Source organism: Canis lupus, chromosome X, assembly GCF_048164855.1.
Source record: "Canis lupus baileyi chromosome X, mCanLup2.hap1, whole genome shotgun sequence".
In the NCBI taxonomy this organism is placed as follows: domain Eukaryota; kingdom Metazoa; phylum Chordata; class Mammalia; order Carnivora; family Canidae; genus Canis; species Canis lupus.
Genome location: NC_132876.1, coordinates 32237491 through 32260077, shown reverse-complemented (window position 1 = coordinate 32260077; position 22587 = coordinate 32237491). Strand labels below are relative to the sequence as shown.

The window sequence follows — 22587 nt, the reverse complement described above, 5'->3', positions numbered from 1 at the left end:
TTTTAAGTAGGCTCCATGCCCAATGTGGGGCTTGAACTCATAACCCTGAGATTAAGAGTCACCAGCTCTACTGACTGAGCCAGCCAGGTGCCCCAAAATTTGTACCTCTTAATCCCCTTCAACTATTTCTTCTGTCCCACTACTCTTTCCCCTCTGGTAACCACCATTTTGTTATCTGTGTTCATGAGTCTGTTTCTATTTTGTTTGTTCTTTTGTTTTTTAGATTCCATATAAAAGTGAAATCCTATGGTAGTATCTTTTTCTGACTTATTTCACATGGCATAACACCCTCTAGGTCCATCCATGTTGTCATAAATGGTAAGATTTCATTATTTTTTATGGCTATGATTCCATTGCATATATATCCCACAAACGCTTGTACTGATGGACTTAAGTTGCTTCCATATCTTGGCTATTATAAATAATACTGCAAGAAATATAGGTGTGCATGTATCTTTTTGAAGTAGTGTTTTCATTATCTTTGGGTAAATAACCAGCAGTGGAATTACTAGATCATGTGATATTAGCGTTATTAATTTTTTAAAGATTTTATTTATTTATTCATGAGAGACACAGAGAGAGAGGCAGAGACACAGGCAGAGGGAGAAGCAGGCTCCCTGGGGGAGCCCAATGTGGTACTCGATCTCAGGACCCCAGGATCACTCCCTGAGCCAAAGGCAGATGCTCAGCCACTGAGCCACCCAGGTGCCCCTGTGTTATTTATTTTTTGAGGAACCTCCATATGTTTTCCATAGTGGCTGGACCAACTTACATTTCTGCCAACAGTGAATGAGGGCTTCCGTTTTCTCCACATCCTCCCCAACACTTGTGATTTCTTGTCTTTTTAATACTACCCATTCTGACTGGTATAAAATGATATCTCTTTGTGGTATTGATTTATATTTCTCTGATGATGAGTTATGTTGAGCATCCTTTCATGCGTGTGTTGGCCATCTGTATGTCTTTGGAAAAATGCCTATTCAGGCCCTTTGGCAATTTTAAAATCAGACTATTTGGGGTTTTTGTTTGTTGAGTTGTATGAGTTCTTTATATATTTTGGATATTAACGCCTTTTCAGATACATCATTTGCAAATACATTCTCACACTCAATAGGTTACCTTTTTCTTTTCTTGATGGTTTCCTTCACTGTGCAAAAGTTTTTTACTTTGATATAGTTGCAATTATTTAATTTTCCCTTTTGTTTCCCTTGCCTGAGGAGATAGATCTAGAAAAATATTGCTAAGACTAATAGATTACTAAGAGATTACTGCTTTTTAAAAAAGATTTATTTATTTATTTATTTATTTATTTATTTATTTATTTGAGAGAGAGAGAGTGGTAGGATAAGGGCAAAGGGAGAGGGAGAGAGAGAATCTCAAGCAGACTCCCCACTGAGCATGAAGCCAGATGTGCAGCACAATCCCACGACCCTGAGATCATGGTCTGAGATTAAATCAAGAGTCGGATGCTTAACCAACTGAGCCACTCAGGTACCCTAGGTGCTTTTTTTTTTTTTTTTTTGGAGTCTTATGGTTTCAGGTCTTACATTTAGGTCTTTTATCTTTAATTTTATTTTTATGTATGGTGCTTGAAAGTGGTCCAGTTTCATTCTTTTGCATGTTGCTGTCCAGTTTTCCCAACATTATTTTTTGAAGAGACTGTCTTTAACCCATTGTATATTTCTGCCTCCTTTGTCATAGAAGAATTGGCGATATAGGCATGGGTTTCTTTCTGGGTGCTCTATCCCATTCCATTGATCTGTCTATTTTTGTGCCAGTACCATACCATTTTGATTACTGTAGCTTTGTAGTATAGTTTTAAATCTGGGATTGTGATACTTCCAACTTTGTTCTTCTTTCTCAAGATTTCTTTGGTTATTCAAGGCCTTTTGTGGTTCCATACAAATTTTAGGATTATTTGTAGTTCTGTGAAAAACACTATTGGTGTTTTTATTGGGATTGCACTGAATCTGTAGATTGCTTTGGGTAGTAAGGACATTTTAACAATATTCTTCCCATCCACGAACATGGAATGTCTTTCCATTTACTTACATCATCTTCAGTTTCTTTCATCACTGTCTTAGAGTTTTTCAGAGTACAGGTCTTTCACTTCCTTGGTTAAATTTGTTCCTAGGTATTTTTTTCTTTTTGATGCAATTGTAAGTGGGATTGTTTTCTTCATTTATCTTTCTGTTATTAGTGTACAGAAATATAACACATTTCTGCATATTAATTTTGTATCCTGTAACTTTACTGAGTTCATTTATTAGTTCTAGTTTTCAGTAGAGTCTTTGGAGTTTTCCACATATAGTATCATGTCATCTGCAAATAGTGAAAGTTTTTTTCTTCTTCTTCTGTTCTGTTCTTCTTTTTTAGAGAGTGTGAGTGGGGAGGAGGGGCAGAGGAAGAGATAGAATCTGTTTTTAATATTTATTTATTTATTTATTTATTTATTTATTTATTTATGAGAGAGACAGAGAGAAGGAGAGCGCACATGAACCAGGGAGGGGAAGAGGGGAAGAGGGAGAAAGAGAATCCCAAGCAGGCTTCACACTCAGCAGAGAGCCTAATGCAAGGCTCAATATCCCAACCCTGAGATCATGACCTAAGCCAAAATCAAGAGTTGAATGCTTAACCCACTGATCCACCTAGGCATCCCTTTACTTCTCCTTTATCTATCCGATGCCTTTAAAAATGTTTTTAACTTATTTATTCATGAGAGACACAGAGAGAAGGCAGAGACACAGGCAGAGGGAGAAGCAGGCTCCCCACAGGGAGCCTGATGTGGGACTCAATCCCAGAACTCCAGGACCACGCCCTGAGCTGAAGGCAGATGCTCAACCACTGAGCCACCCAACCAGCCCTATTTCAATGCCTTTTATTTCTTTTTCTTGTCTGATTGCTGTGGCTAGGACTTCCAGTGCTATGCTGAATAAAAGTGGTAAGAATGAACCTCCTAGTCTTGCTCCTAATCTTAAAGGAAAGGCTTTCAGCTTTTCACCATTGAATATGATGTTAATTGTAGGTTTGTTATATATGGCCTTTATCATGTTAAGGTATATTCCCTCTAAACTCACTTTGTCAAGAGTTTTTATCATGAACAGATGATGAATTTTGTCAAATGGTCTTCCTGCATCTATTGAGATGATCATATGATTTTTATCCTTCATTAGGTCAATGTGGTGTATCATGTTGATTGATTGGTGAATATTGAATAAACCCTACTTGATCATGGTGAATGCTTCTTTTAATGTATTCTTAAATTCGGTTTGCTAATATGTATTGAGGATTTTTGCATCTATGTACATCGAGGATATCGGCCTGTAATTTTCTTTTTCTGTTTTTTTTTTTTTTTTTTTTTTTTTTTGTAGTGCCTGACTTTGGTGTTTGGGTAATGGTGGCTTCATAGAATGAATTTGGAAGGATTCCTCTTTTTTGGAATGGTTTGATAAGGATAGGTATAACTCTTGTTTAAATGTTTGGTAGAGGGCAGCCCTGGTGGTGCAGTGGTTTAGTGCCGCCTGCGGCCCAGGGTGTGATCCTAGAGACCCGGGATCGAGTCCCACATTGGGCGTCCTGTGTGGAGCCTGCTTCTCCCTCTCCCTCTGCCTGTGTCTGTGCCTCTCTCTCATTCTCTCTGAATGAATAAATAAATAAATCTTAAAAAAAATAAAAATAATAAATGTTTGGTAGAATTCACCAGTGAAGCCAATTGGTCCTGGACTTTCATTTTGTCCTGGACTTTCATTTTTTGGGAGTTTATTTTTTAAAAAGATTTTATTTATTTATACATGAGACACACACACACACACACACACACACACGGAGAGAGAGAGAGATGCAGAGATGCAGAGACACAGGCAGAGGGAGAAGCAGGCTCCATGCAGGGAGCCTGACATGGGACTCGATCAGGGGTCTCCAGGATCACACCCTGGGCTGAAGGCAGTGCTAAACCACTGAGCCACCTGGGCTGCCCATTTTTAAGAGTTTTTGATTACCAATTGAATTTTGTTACTAGCAATTGGTCTGTTTAGATTTTTTATTTCTTCCGGATTCCGGCTCAGAAAATTGTATGTTTCTAGGAATTTATGCATTTTTTCCTGGTTGTCCAATTTTATTGGCTTATAATTTTCTTAGTAGTGTCTTATAATTCTTCATATTTCTTTGGTTGTAACTTCTCCTCTTTCATTTCTTATTTTATATATTTGAGTCCTCTCTTTTTTTCTTGATGAGTCTGGCTGAAGGATTGTCAATATCATTTATCTTTTCAAAGAACCAACTCTTGGTTTTATTGATCTTTTCTACTGTTGGGTTGTGTGAGGGATTTTTCTTGTTTTTTTTAGTCTCTGTTTTATGTTTCCATTCTCATTCTTTTTTTTTTTTTCCATTCTCATTCTTATTATTTTCTTCCTTCTACTAACTTTGGGCTTTCTTTGTTCTTTTTCTAGTTCCTTTGAGTGTAAGGTTAGATTGTTTGAGACTTTTTTCCTTGTATCTGGAGGTAGGCTTGTGTTGCTAAAACTTCCCTCTTAGAACTGCTTTTTCTGTGTCCCAAAGATTTTGAACTATTATGTTTCCATTTTCATTTGCCTCTAGGTATATTTTGATTTCCTTTTTATTTCTTTGCTGACTCATTTGTTGTTTTGTAGCATATTATTTAGCCTCTACATATTTGTGTTTTTTTCCTGTTTTTTTCTTATAATTGAATTCTAGTTTCAAACCGTGTGGTTGGAAAAAATGTTTGATATTATTTCAGTCTTCTTAAATGTATTGAGACTTGTTTTGTGACATAACATGGGATTTATCCTGTAAAATGTTCCATATGCACTTGAAAAGAATATGTATTCTGCTATTTTGGGATGGTATGTTCTGTATATATGTGTTAAGTCCATTTGGTCTAACGTGTCATTCAAAGCCATTTTTTCCTTACTGATTTTCTGTCTGCATGATTTATCTATCAACTGATGTAAGTGGGTGTTAAAGTCCTCTACTATTGGGGCACCTAGGTGGCTCAATCGACTAAGTGTCTGCCTTTGGCTCAGGCCATGACCTCAGGGTCCTGAAATCGAGCCCCACATGGGGCTCTCTGCTCAGCAGGGCGTCTGCTTCTCCTTCTCCCTCTGTCCCTCTCCCTGCTTGTGCTTACTCTTGGGTATATGCTTTCTCTCTCAGATAACTAATTAATTATTTTAAAAAGTCCCCTACTATTATTGTATTACTGTCACATTCTCCTTTATATCTGTCAATATTTGCTTTATATACTTAGGTACTCCCCTGTTGGGTGCATATACAATTGTTATATGCTCTTGTTGGATTGATCCCTTTATCATTATGTAATGTTCTTCTTTGTCTCTTATTACCTTATTTCTTGTAAAGTCTATTTTGTTTGATGTAAGTAAGCTACCCCACCTTTTATATTTTTGCTTCCATTTACATGGAGTATATTTTTCCATTAATCACTTTTTGTTTGTATGTGTCTTTAAGTCTGATGTGAGTCTCTTGTAGGCAGCACATGGATGGGTCTTATTTTGTTATTTTAATCCATTCAGTAATCCTAGTCTTTTGATTGGAGCATTTAGACCATTTGCTTTTAAAGTAATTATTGATGGGTATGTACTTATTGCCAATTTTGTTAATTGTTTTCTGGTCATTTTTGTAGTTTCCTGTTCCTTTTTTTCTTCTCTTGTTCACTTCCCTTGTTGATTAATGACTTTCTTTAGTGTTATCTTTGGATTTCTCTTTATTTTTTGCGTATCTATTATAGGTTTTTGGTTTGTGGTTACCATGAGGTTCATATGTAACATCGTAAGTTTATAGCAGTCTATATTAAGTTGATGGTGACTTAAGATCAAATGCATTCTAAAAGCACTACATTTTTACTCCTCCTAATCCATGTTTTATGTATATGATGTCATATTTTACATCTTTTTATTTTGTGAATCCCTGAATTAATTTTTTAGATGTAATTAATTTTATTACTTTTGTCTTTTACTATTCATACTAGCTTTATAATCGATTGGTCTATATTACCTTTACTCCATATCTGCTTTTACCAATGAAATTTTTTTCATAATTTTCTTACTTCTAGTTATATCCTTTTCTGCTTAAAGACCCTTTAGCATTTCTTGGAAGGCTGGTTTAGTGGTGATGAACTGCTTTAACTTTTTAAAAAGATTATTCATTTATTTATTTATTTGAGAGAAAGAGAGAGAGAGCAAGAAAGGGTAGAAGGGGGGGGGGTAAATCTCAAGCAGACTCCATGCTGAGCACAGAGCCTAATGTGGGGCTTGATCTCACCACTCTGAGATCATGACCTGAGCCAAAACCAAGAGTCACACACCCAATCGACTCAGCCACCCAGGCACCCCATTAACTTTTCTTTGCCTTAGAAATTCTATCTCTCCTTTAATTCTGAATGATAACCTTGCCGGGTAGAGTATTCTTGGTTGTAGGTTTTTCCTTTCAGCACTGTGAATATATCATGCCATCTCCATCTGGCCTGCTAATTTTCTGCTGAAAGATTAGCTAATCGCTTTATAACCTTTACCTTGTACATAACACACACAGAGGGAGCTACTGAATAAATAATGAAAGGAAAGTATCAACTCTCATTTATTCTTATATCTCCAGTACCCAGTACAGAAATATGAGCATTCCTTTTGCATAATGCTTTAGGCCCATCCGTTTCATATTTGACACTTGTCTCAACCTCAAGGACAGAGAGAGACCCATAGGACTGACATTTGTTCCCACAGCAACCTGTGTACACTTGGCTTTCAGTCCTCATCACCCAGCAAAATTGTTGCATGTGGTGTGTAGGAGAGTTGGGATGATGACTGTGAGAAGTGGCAGCCCTCAGAAAGGCAAGGAGGAAGAAGTCTGTAAATAGAAAGCTCACAGAGAGGAGGCACCTGGCTGGCTCAGAAGAGCATGTGACTCTTGATCTCAGGGTTGTGAGTTCAGGCCCCACATTGGATGTAGAGATTACTAACTAACTAAATAAGTGAACTTAAAAAGAAAATTGACAGATAAACTAAAGGATGTGGAGTAAACGATGCTCCTGGGCTTGGGGGTAAAGTGTTTTCCAGGCTGCAGAGGCCCTGAGACATCCCTGTGAGCTCAGCTCAGTATGATAAATGATGTTCACATTGGGGGCCCTGGATGATTATGACCAGAGTAAAATATCCAGTAGTTCAGTTGAAGAAGGCAAGAACTTTATGATGCATCCTGAATATGTAACAGCCTAGGGGGTACCTGGCTGGCTTAGTTGGTAGAGCATGTGATTCCTAATCTTGGGGTCTTGAGTTTAGGCCCCACATTGGACATGGAACTTACTTAAAAAAAACCCTCTATTCTGAATATGTAACAGTCTGAAAGCTTTAGTTCATAAGGGGGTACTCCTCAGTAATACAGAAAATGTACATTTATGGAACACAGTCAATGGATGAGGTGCTCCAGGATTTGGAGCCTTTTAAAGATGGAATGGTCTTTTTGATGTGTCAGCTTAGCTAGGCTACAGTCCTCATTTATTCAAACAGTAATCTAGGTGTTGCAGTGAAGGTTTTACAGATGTAATTAAATCCATAGTTCACTTTTTTTTAAAGATTTTATTTATTCATGAGAGACAGAGAGAGACAGAGAGAGAGAGAGAGAGAGAGAGAGAGAGAAAAGCAGAGACACAGGCAGAGGGAGAAGCAGGCCCCATGCAGGGAGCCCAATGTGGGACCCGATCCGGGGTCTCCAGGATCACGCCCTGGGCTGAAAGTGAAGCCAAACCGCTGAGCCACCCGGCTGCCTCAGATCATGGTTTCTAATACCATTCTCTAATACAAGAAACCAAGGTTCCTTGTTTCCTTGGAGAAATGGCTGATTCTAGGGCTGGGGAGATAGTGGATTATAACACAAAGTATAAAAGAAATATCCATGTCCATTTTGATATAAAGAAATGATAGAACAAATAAATAAATAGATAAATAAATAGGAAAGAAGAGGCAAATCTCACATGCAGAATTATTCCAAATAATTTATAGGGATATGCCTTCCTTATGGTCTGCTTCCCACTCCTTCAGAGAGTGCAGCATATTGTGACTTCCTTCCAAGAAGTACAGTTGAGAAGGGGGAAAGTAACTTTACAGTGGAGAAGCCTGACCAACACTACTTCAGCCAGGTGATCAAGGTTAATATCAAGGGTGATAAATCATATTGATAATATGTACCCTTGATGTGATCTGATGAGAATGGCACTTTTTCTCTGTCATCTTCCTCCCCAAAACTTATAACCTCTGTCTAAAAATGAGAAAAACATCAAATAATCCAATATAGGGGCATCCTACAAAATATTTGACCAGTACCCCTCAAAATTGTCAAGGTCTGGAAGGGAGGGTGGTGGGGGGATGGGGTAACTGGGTGATGGACATTAAGGAGGGCATGTGATGTAATCAGCACTGAGTATTATATAACACTGATGAATCACTGACCTCTACCTCTGAAACTAATAATTATATGTTAATTAATTGAATTTAAAATTTAAAAAGTGACCAAAAAGAAAAAAAACTGTCCAGGTCATCAAAAAGGAAAGTCCAAGACACTATCACAGCCAAGAGGAGCCTAAAAGGACATAACAACTATATGCAAGGTGGATGAAATCGTGGAACAGAAAAAGAATATTAGATAAAAACTAAGAAAATCCAAATAAACCATGAACTTTAACTCTGTATTATCCTCTCATTTTTTTGGTAAATCTCAAACTGTTCTTTAGAAAGTCTATTAAAAAACTGCATTAGGGGGGCACCTGTCTGGCTCAGATGGGAGAGCACATGACTCTTGATCTCAAGGTTGTACGTTTGAGCCCTACGTTGAGTGTAGAGATTATTTTAAAAATAAAATAAAATCTTTAGGGCACCTACGTGACTCTGTTGGTTAAGCATCTGCCTTCAGTTCAGGTCATGATGCTGTGGTCATGGGATTGAGCCCCACATTGGGCTCCTTGCTTGGTGAGGACCCTGCTTCTCTCTCTCCCTCTGCCTGCCACTCCCCCTGCTTGTGCTCTCTCTGTCAAATAAATAAATAAAATATTTTTAAAAAATAAAAAGACAAAAAATGAAATCTTTTAAAAAAATAAACTAGATCAGGAAAAAATCGGATGAACAAATACTTGTGACTGCACTGTATACAAGTTTCAGTACTAGGCTACAAAATCAGGAGTCATTCTGCTATTTCCATTTTTACTTTGATTTTTTAAAAAGATTTTATTTATTTATTAATGAGAGACACAAAGAGAGAGAAACAGAGGCAAAGGCAGAGGGAGAAGCAGGCTCCATGCAGGGAACCCAATGTGGGAGTCAATCCCGGATCCTGGGATCATGCCCTGAGCCGAAGGCAGATGCTCAACCGCTGAGCCACCCAGGTGTCCCTACTTAATTTTTTTTAAAGGATTTGGTTATTTGAGAGAGACTGAGAGTAGGAGCTGGGGGAGGGGCAAAGGGAGAGGAAGAGAGAGAATCCCAAGCACACTCCCTGCTAAGTGTGAAACCCAACGCAGGGCTCCATCTCACGACCCTGAGATCATGACATGAGCTGAAACCAAGAGTCAGTGCTCAACCAACTGAGCCACCCAAGCACCCCACTTTTTTTTACTTTAATTTAAAAGCAAATCTTGATGATTCTAGTGACCAGTAATTTGCTGACCCTCTATGATAGTGACTATCCTATCTCCTAGTCAGTGCAAAATAAGTGGCTTTTCTATTCCCAGAGACATTAGCAGATAGCCCTCCATAGATAACCTCACCTTTTATTTCATCAAAAATATATAAAATATCTAAAAATAATTTGTTCAGCTTTCTGCAACAAAGCCTATGAACTGACTTGCATGTGTACCCATTCTTTTCCTCCTGTGCTCCTGTTATAATAACAGCTACCATTTATGCAATGCTACCCACCTATGTGCCAGGCACAATAATAAGCCTATTACATGCATTATCTCCTTTAATTATTAGACCAAATTTAGTAGGTTCTCATAATTTTCCCATCTTAAAGTTGAGGAAACTGAGACTCAGGGAGAGTAAGTGACTTGCCCAAGGTCTCACAGCCAGAACCAAGTGTTCTCCAAAATCTAAATTCTTTTTTTTTTTTAAGTACTCTCTCCCCACAACGTGGGGCATGAACTCACATCCATGAGTTCAAGGGTAGCATGCTCTACCAATGAGCCAGCCAGGCACCCCTGAACTCTTTTTTAAAAAATTCCTGGTGATCCTTGGGTAGCTCAGCAGTTTAGTGCCTGCCTTTGGCCCAGGGCGTGATCCTGGAGTCTCCATCATTACTCACCCAGACTGCAAACCACAGCCTCTGACCAGTCTACTCCTAGCCTACCCTGCCCTACTTCCAACCAATCTGATCTCAGCAGTCCACACAGTAACCCTGATGACTCCTTAAACCCAAACCAGATAGACCATTGTCCAACTTTGAAACCTTAGATATTTTTCTGGGCCTCAGGATAGAATTCAAAATCTCTCTCTCTCAAAAAAATTAAATTAAAATTAAAATTAAAAAAATAAAAAAACAAAATCTCTCTCAAAACTTAGAGGCTCCCCATGATCTGACCCCTGCTTATGTCTCCAGCCTCATCCCTCATCACTACTTCTGTCAGCACCTTCTCCTGCCACCACCGAATATGTACTTCTCTGTACTTCCACCACAGACAGTGACTCTCAGTTCCCTAAGTCTTCCAGCTTCCTCTTGACTGGGCCTTTTCACAGTCTCTTTCTTCTGCATAGGAAATGAACATGCCACACGCCATCTCTCAGACCTAACTCCTCTTCAACCTTCAGAGCTCAGCTTGCTCTTCCTCAGCCCCTCCCGTGTTCAGGACAGGTACACAAGGGTTTCATGCCTTCCTCACCACAGCACTCAGCATTAAGAGCTGCAAATGTCTGCATGCTCGCCTGTAGACTGTGAGTCTGTGAAGATGGGAGCCTGTGGGTGTGGCTCACCACTGCAGCCCAACACCCAGCACCCAGCCCCCAGCACTGAGGGTCGACCTCATAGTCTATAATGGGTGTTTATGGAATGAACAAATGGGAGTTGGAGGCAATCAATCTTGAATTTAGATCCAAGGTCCTTCTGATTAAACTAAATCATTTTTTTGTAGTTCACTTGCCTTCTGTTCCCATGCCTTTCTCCCTTTGGTGAGCCCCGTGGAAACACTTTTTTTTTTTTCACTTTCTCTAATGAATACCATATCACAGATACATTTAGAGTTACAAATGTGGCACTAGAGGTTCATGACTTTAGAAGCAGTTTCCTCATTTCAAGTGGAAGGAAACTAAAGTCCCCAAAACTGAATTGGTTGTTAGGAGCAGGCCCATTGTAGCTATAAAACTGGGACTAGACCTCAGATTTCTTTTTTTTTTAAGTTTGTTTATTTATTTAGGTAATCTCTATATCCAATGTGGGACTCAAACTCATGACCCTGAGATCAAAAGTCGCATGCTCTTCTGACTAAGCCAGCCAGGTACCCCCAGACCTCAGATTTCTTGATTTTAGTACTCTATGCCCTCTCTTACACCATGCTGTGAAGGATTAAAGGTGATCATGAGTTCTTTGATGCTCTTCCCAATGGTGGGTTCTATATCCTCTTACCCTGAATCCAGGTGGGTTCTGTAATGCTTAGATCAATAAATACAGCAAAAGAGATATAATGGACGGAGCCCAAACTGATAATGTATCCCTTCTAAACATGTATTAAGAATTTTGAGATAGTGGGGTGCTTAGTTGGCTCAGTTGGAAAAGCATGCAACTCAATCTTGATTACATCAGGTATCGAGTATAAAGATTACTAAAAAATAAATAAACATGGGGTATAGAGATTACTAAAAAAATAAATAAACTTCATTTTTTAACAAAAGATTCTATTTACTTATTTGACAGAGAATGAGAGAGAGCACAAGTGGGCAGAGCAGCAGGGAGAGGGAGAAGCTGTCTCCTTGTTGAGCAGAGAGCCCAACACAGGGTTTGATCCCAGGACTCTGGGATCATGACCTGAGCCAAAGGCAGACACTTCACCTGAGCCACCCAGGCATCCCAATAAATAAACTTAAAAAAATAGAGTAATTTTAAAAAATAATTTCAAAATGGCAAAAGCAGGGCATCAAACTCAGCAGAGAGCCCTGCACAACTGCACAGTCTGTAGTCCCATGAACATGTTCCTGCTGCCGGTTTCAGAGCTCAGGTCAGAAGAGACTGTCAGCCGCTTCCAGTTCTTGTTTCTTGGAACATTCAGTCAAGCCAGGTGCCATGTAAGCAGTCAACTAGCTTGAGATCTCCATGTTGTGAGAAGCCCAAGCTACATGGAAAGGCCCTGGGGAGATGAGACGCCATATGGAGGAAAACAGACCAAGGAATGCCAAGGTGCTCAGCATGTGAGTGTAGGGGTTCAGAACGATCACCTCAAGATGTGCCACTTTTACACACAGATTATTTCGAGCTGAAAACAATCAAGGCCCAAAAGACTGAGGAAGGAACTTTGATCTTCCCTCCAGCTGCCTAAAAGAATTTGAAGGAAAAATCTGCTCCAAGAAGAGAACTAACACCATAGATAACTACAGTGTAATATGAACTAAGTATGGTAGACAAGGAAGCACCTAGCAAGGCCTGTTTGATTTAAGTTCTATGATCCATTGCTTCTGTGTGGCCTTGTAAACATATGTTTACCAAACATTTATTCCTTTCTATCTTCCTGCCAGTTGCTTTCCTTCTCTTTGAAGTCCCAGGCCCCTACCCTCAGGATGACATATATACCTCATTTTACCGGTCTTTAGAATGCTCATGTTTATTGGATTCCTCATACATATATAATTAAATTTGATTGTCCCTTGTCAGTCTGTCTCATAGCAAGACAATTCTTAGATCAGTCAGAAGAACCTTGAAGGGTAAATTTTCCCTTCTCAACATAAGTGAAGAGGCCATCCTGGGAGTGGATTCTCCAGGCCCTGTTGCTCCCAATATCCAGTCAAGGCCTATTCAAGGGATCCCTGGGTGGCGCAGCGGTTTGGCGCCTGCCTTTGGCCCAGGGCGCGATCCTGGAGACCCGGGATCGAATCCCACATCGGGCTCCTGGTGCATGGAGCCTGCTTCTCCCTCTGCCTGTGTCTCTGCTGCTTCTCTCTGTGTCTCTCATGAATAAATAAATAAAATCTTTAAAAAAAAAGAAGGCCTATTCAAGTTACTGACTCACAAAATGATGATGGAAACAAAATGTTTTAGACCACTAAGTTCAGGGGTAGTTTGTTACCCAGCAATAGATAATGGAAAAATGTACTGTCCCTAGTATTCTTTGAAATGTCAGTGAAAATCTTATAAAGCACAAAGCTTTTATTTGTATAAAATGTCGCCATTCTGGGATCCCCAAATTACATACTAAGTATATGGTTACATGCATATTAGAAACATAGGAATGTCACTTTGGTGATTAAAGATAAAACATGTAAAAATGAGGGACACCTGGGTGGCTTAGCGGTTGGGCATCTGCCTTCAGCTCGGGGTGTGATCCCCGGATCCGGGGGTCGAGTCCCACATCAGGCTCCTTGTGTGGAGCCTGCTTCTCCCTCTGCCTATGTCTCTGCCTCTCTCTCTCTCTCACTGTCTCTCTGTCTCTCATGAATAAATAAATAAAATCTTTTTTAAAAAAGCAAAAATGAAAAAAGATAAATAAAGGATAAAAATGCATCTCACACTAGGGACATATACTGTTTTGGCACTAGGCTTAATCAGACCTTTTAATTTAAAATATATGAGTTCAGAATACTTCTCTTGGCCTCCAGAAATACTTCTCTGTCATTGCACTTATAAAACTGTAGGATAATTAAGTGTCTGTGTGTCTATTTCCCTGACTAGATCAATGTTTTTCAAACTGTGGATGCAACCTATTAATGGGTTATGAAATGTATTTTTTAACAAAATAGAATAAAACAAAAATATGCGTTGCACATAAGTATTAAATCAAGAAACTTGCAAGTGTGTGTGTGTGTGTGTGTGTGTGGCTACTGGACTAGACTGTGAGATCCCAATACAGTGTCCATGCCTAGCCTATTCACCACTGTATCCCCAGCAGCCAGCATATTGTTTGACACATGTAGATGTTCTATAAATATTTGTTACATGAGTGAATGTTATTGTTGACATTTCCTATTTGGAGATGAACATCTCCATCTTCTTGGGACCCTTTACTGTTTCCTAATAGTGCTGGCCTCCAGACTTCCACTCCTTTCATAAATTAGGGAGTCTTATAGCAGCTTATTTATTATTCATTCATTTTCAGTCTTTAGTTTTCAGTTTGCTCCTAAATATCTGCACCGGTGTGAACTTTCTCTTAATTGCCTGCTGAAATGGAAAAGGTCTATCCCCTCCTCAATCCAGTCAAAGTATAAAGAAGGAAGCAAAGGAAAGTAAAAAAGGAAGGGAAGGAAGGAGAAAGGGAGGGAGGAAGGGAAGAAAAAGAAAAAAGAAAAAATATTGGTCACAGGTTTATTCCAGGAACTCTTTTTTTTTAAGATTTTATTTATTTATTCATGAGAGACACAGAGAGAGGCAGAGACATAGGCAGAGGGAGAAGCAGGATCCATGCAGGAAGCCCGACACCGGACTCGATCCAGGGACTCCAGGATCATGAGCTGAGCCAAAGGCAGACGCTCAACCACTGAGCCACCCAAGTGTGGCTTAAAAAGATTTTTTTAAAGTAATCTGTACACCCACTGTGGGGCTCAAACTCACAACCTCGAGATCAAGAGTTGCATGTTCTACTAACTGAGCCAGCCAAGTGCCCCTAAAATGTGTACTTAATTAATTTCATCCCTAGGCTTAGCTGTTTGGTTGGTTATTTCATTCTTTTTTTTCTTTTTTTTTTAGATTTATTTTTAAGTAATCTATACCCCCAACATGGGGCTTGAACTTACAACCCCGAGATCCAGAGTTGCATGCTCTACCAACTGGGCCAGCCAAACACCCCTATTTCATTCTATTTTTAGATAAATGTTTTATTTTCAAATAGTTATAAATTTACAGAAAAGTTGCAAGAATATTACAGAGCGTTCCTGTATGTCCTGCACACAATTTCGCCTATGGTCACTGTATTTTTGAAAATGTTTTCAAACAAGGGGTGCTTGTGTTGCTCAGTTGGTTAAGCCTCTGCCTCCATCTCAGGTCATGATCCCAGGGTCCTGGGATTGAGCCCCACATTGGGCTCCCTGTTCAGCGCAGAATCTGCTTCTCCTTCTCCCTCTGCTGCTCCCCCTGCTTGTGCTCTCTCTGTCTCAAATAAATAAATAAAATCTTTTAAAAAATGTTTTCAAACACAACCACAGTAATGAATTGATAGCAATCAAACAAGTTGCCTCTACCATGTGCTGTTTGGAACCCACGTAAATAAATGTCTCAGAGAACTCAGATGCCAGGCTGTAGTATGTAAGGCAGCCACATGGGCTTCTTCCAGAACAAGCAGCTCCAGATAAGAACATGGGACTTGGAACACCTGGGTGGCTCAGCGGTTGAGCATCTGCCTTTTGCCCAGGGCGTGATCCTGGAGTCCAGGGATCAAGTCCCACATTGGGCTCCCTGCATTGAGCCTGCTTCTCCCTCTGCCTGTGTCTCTGCCTCTCTCTCTCTCTCTGTGTGTCTCTCATGAATAAATAAATAAAATCTTTATTTAAAAAAAAGAACATGGGACTCATCTTTAAGTCTCTAAAGAGAAGTAACATTTTATTCTAGCCTGAACTTCTAACTGGCCTTGTGTCCCAAACTAAGAATTTGGTCTAAGGTCAAAAGGGTAGGTCTTTTTTCAAATCCCACAGCTCATGAGCTTGTCTAATTTATTTCAGGACCATCTCTTGTTTACTTGACATGTCATCTTTCCCACATCTCTGTATTCTTGGAAACTTCTGAAAATACACAGAAAGGCAAACTTAAACAAAAATCAACATAAAGAACTGTAGAAAGCACTGGGTGGAAAGAAGCAACCAGAAGAGGACAGAGGCCCAGAGAAGTAAGATATTTCTTGAAGCAACCCCAGGACTAGTGGTGCAGCTGTCTTGTTCCCAGCTCAGAGCTGGGGATGCTCTTGGGAGATGTCGCTTCAGTCCATAAGGCTCTCTCTAGGCACCGGCCCACCCACTGGGCAGTCATGCTTACATACACAGAACCCTGCCATTCATCTATAGTTGACTGATTCTTGGCTGGACCAATCAGGCTCACCCTCTCATGATCTTGCTGTTGGGATTTAGAGATTCCTACCCAGTTCTCTCTGGGACAGAGTGGATGCCATGTTTGGCTTTGCTCTAAGAGAAGCAGAGGAAACAGGTCTGCCAAGGAGGACAAGAATAAAGTGGACATTCAGAAAGAAGCTGCAAGAAAGGCCCCAGAGGGAGCACAGACTGCCTGGCTTCTTAATGGCTTTCAAGACCCTGGTTCTGGTTCTTCTTAAAGCCTGGCTGTCCCCTGACCTTGGGTTCCATGAGACACCTTTGAAGGCTTATATTAAACACCCCACTTAAAAAAAAAAAAAAAAGGGATCCCTGGGTGGCTCAGTGGTTTCGTGCCTGCCTTTGGCCCAGGGCTTGATCCTGGAGTCCCAGGATTGATTCCCACATCGGGCTCCCTGCATGGAGCCTGCTTCTCCCTCTGCCTGTGTCTCTGCCTCTCATTCTCTGTATCTCATGAATAAATGAATAAAATTAAAAAATAAATAAATAAACACCCCACTTAAAAAAAAGCAACATATGTGAGTGGCTCCATTCTAACCCTGAAAGTTGTTTACTTTTCCTGTTCCTTAAAAAAATTTTTTTTCTGATTATAAACACATGTTCCTTGTAGAAATTTTAATTAGCTTTCTTCTCATTATAAAAACATTTTTGTTATGTCTATACATCCCGAGAAATATAAAATGAAAACTAAATCACTTGTAATGAGATGCATACACATGTTCAACAAAAGATATATACCAAGATGTTCAGAGCAGCTCTGTAAAGGCCCTGAACTGGAAACTATCCAAATGCCGATCAAGAGGAAAATGGGGAAATAAATTGTGTTATAGTCACACACTGGAACACTTGTGAAAATTGATAAAAGGAAACTTCATTTAAAATGGAGGCGGGGGGGGGGGGGAACCTTGGGTGGCGCAGCGGTTTGGCGCCTGCCTTTGGCCCAGGGCGCGATCCTGGAGACCCGGGATCGAATCCCACGTCGGGCTCCCGGTGCACGGAGCCTGCTTCTCGCTCTGCCTGTGTCTCTGCCTCTCTCTCTCTCTCTGTGACTATCATAAATAAATAAAATTTTAAAAATAATAAAAAAAATAAAATGGAGGCAGGAGGGGCACCTGGGTGGTTCAGCCAGTCATGCATCTGACTCTTGGTTGCAGCTCAGGCTGTGATCTCCCCGTGGTAGGATCAAGCTCCAGGTCCAGCCCCACCACAGGTTCCACGCTCAAGGTGGAATTGGGTTTGGATTCTTTCTCCCTCTCCTTCCTCCTCGGTCTCTCCCCCAACTTCCCAAAATAAATAAAATCTTTTAAAAATAATAAAAATAAAATGGAGTCAGGAGGCCAGAAAGGCAAGCTCCCATACCCTATCATTTGTGGTCAATTGCAGACCCTAGCCTGTCTACTTTACTACCCCAGGAAGAGGAAGAATGATTTTCTCCTTGCCCTGCCAATGAGCAACTGTTACAACCCTTCATTGAAAAGCCACCAGGCTTTGAATTGCCAGTTTACTCCAATGGACTTTTTGTTTGTAACCGCCCCTCCCAACTCTCTCCTTTCCAACTGAGCCTTCATCTCCTTGTTTGCTGCTTTTGCCTTGGTTTGCGTGTCCTGAAATGCAATTCTCTGATATTCCTGAATAAACCCATTTTTACTGGTAAAATAACTGAGTTTTATTTTTAAGGTTAATCAATTATAGCCATGAGAATGAGTCATCTACAACTGCATGCAATAACAAAATCGCATATGATGGTCATTGAGTAAAAGAAATTAGACACAGTAAATGCAAAGTCAATTATTCCATTCATATTAAAGTGCAAAAATAGGCAAGACTACTCTCTGCTGTTAGATGTTGGGACAGTGGTTACATCTGGAGGTGATAGTGACTGGAAGGGTACCCAAGGGGGGCTTCTGGGATGCTGATCACGTTCTATTTCCTGACTTGGATGGTGGTGACACAATTGGATTCACTCTTCAAAAATTCATCGAGTTATACACTTATAATAAATAAGTATACATTTCTGTATGTTATATTTTAATAGAATTTTAAAAATAGCCTATGCTTCCAGATTTTGGGGGAGGGAGGTGTTAATCCAGATTTTTTGGGGGGTGTGTGTTAAATTTTATTTTTATTTTTTTTAAGATTTTATTTATTTATTCATGAGAGAGAGAGGGAGGCAGAGACACAGGCAGAGGGAGAAGCAGGCTCCATTCAGGGAGCCTGACATGGGACTCGATCCCAGGTCTCCAGGATCAGGCCCTGGGCTGAAGGCAGCACTAAACTGCTGAGCCACCAGGGCTGCCCTGTGTGTTAAATTTTAAACTTCCTCTTTTTCTTTGCTTTTTCTAGGAAATGACTTGGGTCTGGCCCACTCTGCTGGTCTTTGCTTTTTTGGGATGCTTCTCTGACATTTCCCTGCTTGCTACTGTTATGTGCATCTTTGTCTTTCTGCAGCCTAAGATATCTGTATTTTCAGCTCTGCTGGAATCTAAATTGTTCCAATTGATTGAGAGAACAGTTTCATTTAAGGTCAGGCTGAGAGCCAAGTCCGGTCTGGCCGCTCCAGCCAGTTTCTATCAGCAACTTAGACGCGCAGTCCCAAGTGGCCTTGTCAGGGACAAGTGCCTGCTGGTGTGGTGAAGGAGGTACCCCTACAAGAGGGTGAGTGGTGTCAACAGTGCCATTCCCAATGCATGGCATGCCCCATTCTCCAAGTCCTTTCTCTAGCACCCTATACCCAGCTACCTACCCACTGTGTGTGTTTGGGGGGGTGGGCTCACAATTTGTCTCCTTGGGAACCCGGCTGAGGCCTTCTCCAACTCCCCAGCAAGTCCTTGCTTCCTCACTCTTTGCATATGTGTTAAGGCATACGACTTGTCCTGCTCTTGCTCACTTGCATGCCTGTTCTCCCCCTCATTCATTCACTTGCTCATTCAGTACATTTATTGAGCACCTCCTTTGTGCCAAATGCTGTTAGGAGAAAGCAATCAGCAGCGAGCAGGACAAAACTCATCCCCATTCTTGGAGAGCACAGTCTAGTGAGAGAGGCAGATAGTTAACCACGCACATTTCTTTCTAGTTCCAGTTTGAAGGAAACCTACAGACTGATGTCAGAGGTACTAAAGCAGAAGGACCAAACTGGATTGAGAGGAGAGTGGGGTGGGTCGTCAGGGAAGATCTCTGTGGAGGTGAAAACTGGATTGAGACCTGAAGGACAAATGGGAGTTTCACAAGGTAAAGAGGAAGAACATTCGTTACAGGGCATAGTACATGGGAAGGCTCTAAGGCAAGATGGAGCTTGGTACTCTGGGAGAAGAAGAAGCCAACGTGGCTGGATCCAGCTTAGAGTCAAGAGAGGGTAGGAACCATTCCACGCTTCTTTTAGGCCATATTGACTTGCGCCGGGGGCGCCTGGATTGCCAGTTGGTGAAGCGTCTGCCTTTGGTTCAGGTCATGATCCCAGGGTCCAGGGATCGAGCCTACTCTCTCTCTCCCTCTGCTTCTCCCCCTTTGTACTTTTTCTCTAATAAATAAATACAATCTTAAAAAAAAAAAGACTTGCCTCAAGAGTAGTGTGAAGTGGTGGGAAAGGGGAGTGGTGTGCTGAGCAGATCTGTGTCTCAAAAAGCTCACTCTGGCTCGCTGCAGCACGTAAACCAGGATTTCTCAGGACACCTGAGTGGCTCAGGTCATGATCCTAGGATCCTGGGGTTGAGTCCCTGCCTATGTCTCTGCCTCTCTCTCTCTGTCTCTCATGAATGAATAAATAAAATCTTAAAAAAACAACAACCAAGATTTCTCAAAATCATCACTATTGTCATTTTGGGCTGGGCAATTCTTTGCTGTGGGGGGAATGCTGGTGTATCGTAGGATGTTTAGCAGCATCCCTGGTCTCTATCCACTAGCCGTCAGTGGCACCTTCCTTTCCATTGTAGGAAGCAAAGGGGTCTCCGGGCATTGTCAAATGTCCCCTGGGCAGGGCAGGGAGGGTTGCAAGCAGCAAAACGGCTCCCAATGAAGAATGGCTGTCAAACCATTTATTGTGTTCAGCCCAATCAGTTTTCTCTGATGAAGGTCTGCTTCCCTCCCTCCGCTCTCAGACACGGACATATGATGGACACAGGCACACACACAGGTGCACGTTAGTCTTGACCACAGTATTCTTGCGGGCCATACTCCCCTCTGGCTGCCCAAACACCCACCAGGGTTTCACATGGGCTAGGGTTTGATGTTCACTTCTCTGGAATAGAACAGGATCAGTGAAGTGTAAATAGTTAATGTTTCACTGTTCAGTCTGGTTCTCATTGCCATTCCTGCTAACACCATCTACCTGGCAGGTTAAGCACTCACAATGTTATTGCTATTAGCAGGAATAGAGCTGCAAACCTTTTTTAATCTGTACAATGAGAGAATACCTGGTATAACTGATTTTTACAGATGTTATCAAATCCTTAGAAACCCAAGGTAGGTATGATTTTGGAGAATTATCTCTCTCTTTTTAAAGATTTATTTGAGAGAGAGAGTGCGCATGAGCTGGGGCAGGGGGAGGTGGCAGGTGGGAAGAGGGAGAGGCAGGCTCCCTGCTGAGCAGGGAGCCTGATGTGGGGCTTGATCCCAGGACCCTGGGATCATGATCTTTTTTTTTCCCCCCTTTTTTATTTTATGATAGTCACACACAGAGAGAGAGAGAGGCAGAGACACAGGCAGAGGGAGAAGCAGGCTCCTTGCACCGGGAGCCCGACGTGGGATTCGATCCCAGGTCTCCAGGATCTCGCCCTGGGCCAAAGGCAGGTGCTAAACCGCTGCGCCACCCAGGGATCCCTGGGATCATGATCTGAGCAGAAGGCACGTAACCGACGGAGTCACCCAGGTGCCTGATTTTGGAGAGGTCTCTTAAGAGATCAAGTTTGCACAGCTGGTTCAGAATTTTTTTTTTCTTTTCTTTTCTGTTCTTTTCCTTTTTCTTTCCTTCTTTCCTTTTCTTCTTTCTTTCTTTCTTTCTTTCTTTCTTTCTTTCTTTTCTTTCTTTCTTTCTTTTTTTTCTTTCTTTTTCTTTCTTTTCTCTTTCCTTCCTTCCTTCCTTCCTTCCTTTTTTTTTCTTTTCTTCTTCTCATTCATTCATTCATTCATGAGAGACACAGAAAAACAGGCAGAGACATAGGCAGAGGGAGAAGCAGGTTCCCCACGGGGAGCCAGATGTAGGCTTTGATCCTGGACCTGGAATCATGCCCTGAGCCAAAGGCAGATGCTCAACCACCAAGCCACCCAGGCGACCCACTGGTTCAGGATTTTCACTGTCATGTTGCCATGCCTCCTTTCCAAGCCCTAGAGGGGTTCATGTACTCCAACTTAGAATTCTGGAATTGGAAGGGAACTGTCATCCATCCAGAGGCTGACACTGGAGCCAGCTCCGAGCCAGCTAGGCCTGACCTCTACCTTGGCCATCTGCCTCTCCCCACTCTCTTACTTTAGCTTTATCCAGCTCATCGCTCATATCTGCTGGGGAGGGATCCACACTCAACCTTTAATTCTGCTCACTCCCCATTCCTCTTTTCTTAGTCAAGTACCAAACCAAATGCTGTGTACTATTACAGTTCATTCTCCCAGCCCTCTGAGGGAGCTCCCACCAGCCTCACATCCCTTAAGACACCAAGGCTTACAGCTGGCAAAGGAAGAGGATTTGAATCCTAACTCTGCAATCCTTACGCACTCCGACTTCTGCTGCTGCCTGCTTCTCAGCCAGCCAGTAAGGGGTGGGTAGTATCAACACAGGGTCAATCTCATGTCCTCCAAACACTGACCTCTAGTGCGACGCCTCTTGTAGTTTGTAAAAGGGGCTTTAATGTCTCAAAACTCCCGTTATTTCCCCCTTCAGGAAGCACCGACCTAGTCCTTCACAGCTGGGAAATCAAATATGGGGCGATTGTCTGAGCTAGAGTGGGGCCAATGGAGCCAGAACTGGCACCCTATTCCCCAGCTCCTAAGTAACCTGGTATGTATAACCAACCCTCCTGTCCACGTCATTTCCCCTTTTCATTTCTAACACCACTCATTTAGGGTTGGGAGAGCAGCTCACTCTGCCACCAGTGCCACCTTTGCCTTGTCCCAACCTATTCTGAATAGTGAGGCTATTTTTAATGCTCCAAAACATCACGACTGCCAATTAGATCAGGTCCCTCTACTTTGGCCCTATAGAGCAATTTTAGCAGGGTAACAGTTACTGCTATCCACACAGCAGCAGCTCCCAGGTTCCTAGGCTGGTTAGTTCAGTGGTCCTTAGTCAAACTACAGTCATCAGAGCCTCCTAGTAGGGTTCTAGGTTAGGGTCCCCCATACCATACCA

The 22587-nt window shown here is 41.5% G+C and overlaps 1 protein-coding gene across 1 annotated transcript in view; it reads left to right on the top strand.

The window, feature by feature from the left end:
- The window catches only part of SOWAHD (sosondowah ankyrin repeat domain family member D), a 29326-nt gene extending 11452 nt beyond the window's left edge, over positions 1-17874 (top strand). The window contains exon 2 of the transcript XR_012026318.1: positions 15870-17874. The gene's annotated coding sequence lies outside the window, so the exon portion shown is untranslated. The remainder of the gene's footprint in view (positions 1-15869) is intronic.
- Positions 17875-22587: the final 4713 nt, after the last annotated feature.